The 4,002-nt window shown below is 53.9% G+C and overlaps 1 non-coding gene across 1 annotated transcript; it reads left to right on the forward strand.

Annotated features, from left to right (window-relative positions):
- The first annotated feature begins 579 nt into the window (after nucleotides 1-579).
- TRNAM-CAU (transfer RNA methionine (anticodon CAU)) lies at nucleotides 580-652 on the forward strand. Its single transcript has one exon. It is a non-coding gene; the product is annotated as a tRNA-Met (tRNA).
- The last annotated feature ends 3,350 nt before the right edge of the window (nucleotides 653-4,002 follow it).

A 4,002-nucleotide genomic window follows, 5' to 3' on the forward strand; every position in this document is an offset into this window, starting at 1 on the left:
CGAGCGCGGGGGCGCGCCCCGCGCCCCCGCCGCTGGAGCCGGGTCGCTCCCGACCAAGGGAGGTGGCCCGGCGACGTGAGCCCGGCGCCTTAGCCTCCAGCCGGCCGCGGGCTCCTCGGACCCTGCAGCGGTCACCGTGCAACGCCGGGGTCGCGCGCGGACGCCCGTCCCGCCGTCCGCGTGTCTCCTGGCTCCGCGGCGGGATCCCCACGCTCGCTGGTCCCTCCTCTCCGCGTCCCCACCGCCCGCTCCAGGGCTCCGGGCCCCAGAGGACTGTGTCACCAGGCAGCTCCTGGCGCGGTCCCCGCCGGGCCTCTCGGCCAGGGCTTCCCGCGGGTAAGGGCAGCGAGACCCGGCGCCGGCCCACGTCCCCGCAGAGTGCCGAGGACGTGGAGGGGACACCGCTATCACATACCGACTCTGTCCCCGGACGTCCCGAAGTGACTACGACGATCCTCGGACACCGGGGCGGCCGTAGACCCGTGAGAACGCGCTGTCCCGCACTCTGCGCGGAATCCGACGTCTGAAATGTCAGGGAACCTAGGGTAGGAAGCTGTGCGGGGACTGCAGAAGGTAGGTGCCTTCTTAGCGCAGCAGGCAGCGCGTCAGTCTCATAATCTGAAGGTCCTGAGTTCGAACCTCAGAGAAGGCATGGAGTTTTTGTCGTGCCTACACACAGTTCTCTTGAGAAAAGCGCTTTTGCGATTGGGAATCGATTGTAACTCAGGTGAGGAGTATGTCAGACCTGGTGTCTTTTGGTGCCAGCGTCCACTGTCGGCAAGGCTGTCTGTGACCACCCTACAACCTTAATATAGTTCCTTATCAGTTCTAGAGAATTTTTGGATTTCTAGAGGATTTTCCACATAGCCAATCATGTTACCTACAAAGAAAGACAATTCTGTTTCTCCTGATCTGTATACCTTACATTTCCTTTTCTTATCTTATTGCATTAGCTAGGACTTCTAGTACAATGTTGAATGGGAGTGGTAAGGACTGATATCTTTGCCATGTCCCTGATCTCAGCAGAGAAGCATCTATTTCTCACCATTAAGCATGATGTTAGCTGTAGTTGTGTGTGTGTGTGTTTTGTTTGTTTTTAGAAATTCTTTTTCAAGTTGAGAAAGCTCCCACTATTCCTAGTTTGGTACTTTTCCCAGTCTTTTCATATAATGGATTACCTTAACTAATTTTTAAAGGTTGAACCATCCTTGCATACCTGGAATAAATCCTAATTGATTTTGGTGTAGAATTCTGTTTATATATTGCTGGGTTTGATTTGCTAATATATTGTTGAGTATTTTTTGGATCTATGCTAATGAGAAACACTGATTAGTAGTTTTCCTTTATTCCTTTTGCTTTTATGTTCTGAGATTGTAGAGAATTGTTACAGTGTGGTCCTTAACTACTTGGCAGAATCCACCAGTGAATCTACCTGGGCCTGTGTATTTGTTTCCTGAAACTGCATTCCATGGAGACCCACCTACAATTGCGGAACTGTACTAGACCCACCCTTAATCCAACCATGAATAGAATCTATGTTCTCTATTGTTAAAACTTTATGAGCTGATCATTGATACACGTAGTCCCTCTTCCATTTACTTGCATGTAACACATTTTCAATAAAAAGGCACGATAATTCCTAGCAGTTGTCACTCTTCAGAGAGTGATCTCTGAGGGGTGTCCGGCTAAGGACGTGCATGAAAGAGGCACCGAGGCCTTAGTCTTCTTCTTCACCTGCGCTGCCTCCGTCGAGTCAACCCACCCCCGCCTGAGGCTGGACCCCAGCACTGATGGGCAGAGTGAGGACCCTCCTCCTCTAGGGGTCCGAACTCTTCCATGTGAAAGCCGTCTTCTGTTGGCTAGCTATAAAGAATTAGCTAAAAGACTTCCACATACATTTCTGAGGTCCCCAAAGGGCATCCTGAGACCAGGGACAGGACTTACAGAGAGAATAGACCTCGGGCTAGGTTACTTCCGCAAACACCCTTTTTCCTAATCAGGTCACATTCACAGGTAAGGGTGAGGAGCAAGGATTTCCGCACACCTTCTGGGGACATAATTCATCCCACGACATACCTGGGACTTATATCTGCAAACACAGAAGGATACCTCAGAGTCTAGTACAAGGAGCAAGACACCCGGCCTGAAATAACCATCCAGTAATAAATGATAACATCGAGGGCCAGCCTGGTGCTGCAGGAAAGCGCTGTGGTAGGGAGCTGGTCCCTCCTGGCCAGCTACAGTTTGAATTCCACACGTGTGTGCCCAGATCCTGATGGGGCAGACACGGAGGCCAGACTGCGGTGAGACCAGCCCCCACTGGGCAGTGTTCGCTCTCAGGCACATGTGTCCTCTGGGAAAAAGTAAAATGAAATCAGATAAATTGAAAAATAAAAATAACGATGAAAACAGCAATATAATGCCCTCCATTGATCACTTACTTATGTCCCGTAGTCCTTGTAATGTATCATTGACAGATTATTTATTTACTTTTCCACGTGCAAGAATAAGAGACGCAGAGACTCAGATTCAGAGAGTGCCCTGACCAGGGATGGCATCAACCCGTCCTGGCTGGGGCACGGGGCACCCAGGGAGGTCACAAGCAGGCCAGCGCCTTCCCCAGCACGCCTCTCGGGGACCCTGTTTCACTGCTCTGCCGTCTGCCCCCCCTTCCAAGGTGTTTGGGTCCCCCCACAAGGCCTGCCCTCAGCCCCACAGCCAGGCTGCCATATTTCCGTTTCTCACTGAAGAAAGTGGCCACAAGCCCAGTGACCTGCCAGGGCCCCAGTCCCAAAGAGAACCAGTGTTGGAGTAGGGCTCGCAGCCTGGCTCCACCAGGCCCCAGTGAGGGGACACAGGGGGCTCCGGGCACAGTTAGGCGCAGTTAGGGGACGCTTTTCTGACGACTCCTGCTACTTAATGTATTTAGAATGCGGTGGTGGCCAGGTGGCGACTGTTTCCCGTGACACACTGACAGCGGGCTGATAGTCAGGAAAATCAGATGCAGTCTGGACTTTCCCATGACCTGATCCTTTAAAAATGTTCGCAGTGGCCCTGTCCGAGGGCTGGGAGGACACCCTCTGCTCTGCCCCACCCTGGACAGCCCCACGGGTGTGCTGGCCCTATTTTTCTCCATGAAGATCATCAACAGCAATGTGCTTACCTAGTTTACTCATTCACTTCTCTATGCTTTTCAAAAATTATTTATTTATTATTATTTTAAAATTTGACCAGAGAAAGACAAGCAAATTTCCAGCTCTAGGACTTGAACTGCGGTCTGCCATGTGAGAGTGCAGCACCCCAACCACCACCATCTGCCAGCCCCCCTTCCCTATTCTTTGTACCACCCACACCACAGGGGAGGCCAGTGGTGGGGATTTCAGCCGGCTTTGTTTGCTGAGGTACCCCTGGGCTGAGGCCAGCCTGGCACAGGGAAGGCAGACTGATGGGCCCAGGGCCCCGAATCCCTGGACCCAACTAGGGGCTCTAAGGTTGGAGTCCCAGACTCTAGGAACCTCCAGCTATCACTTCATCATCCCCAAAGTTTTTCGGTTCTTTCCTTAAGAGAATTGATGTGGGAATAATGCCCCCTTCCTCCAGAACCCTAATGGTGTTCCTGCAAACGACCGACTTCTTGTAGCTGAGCGGCCCCAGGCTCCTGTCTGTTGTGAGCTGCAGAGCTGGGGCTGCGGCCTCCCGAGCCCCGGCTGTGCCCCGCGGACGTGCCTTTCCGGTGCCTCCAGCCACCTGCTCAGCGGACGCTCTGTCGGCCAGTTGGAACCGCAGGGCGAGGTCGGCGGTCCTGCCGTGCTCTCCCGCAGAGCTCGGCATTTGAATCGTCAACTCCCTGGGAATTTGCTTCTCTTCAAAACCGAGGAATCTGGCCTGCGTGGCGGCGGGTCTGGGGCGGCCAGGCCTGCGCGGCCCGAACCGCCCGACCCCCGCTGTCCGGCGCTCGGCGCCGACGCGGACCGGCGGCGCAGACCAGCCGAGGCAGCTGTT

This window comes from Tupaia chinensis, unplaced genomic scaffold, assembly GCF_000334495.1.
Source record: "Tupaia chinensis unplaced genomic scaffold, TupChi_1.0 Scaffold140356_1, whole genome shotgun sequence".
NCBI lineage: Eukaryota > Metazoa > Chordata > Mammalia > Scandentia > Tupaiidae > Tupaia > Tupaia belangeri.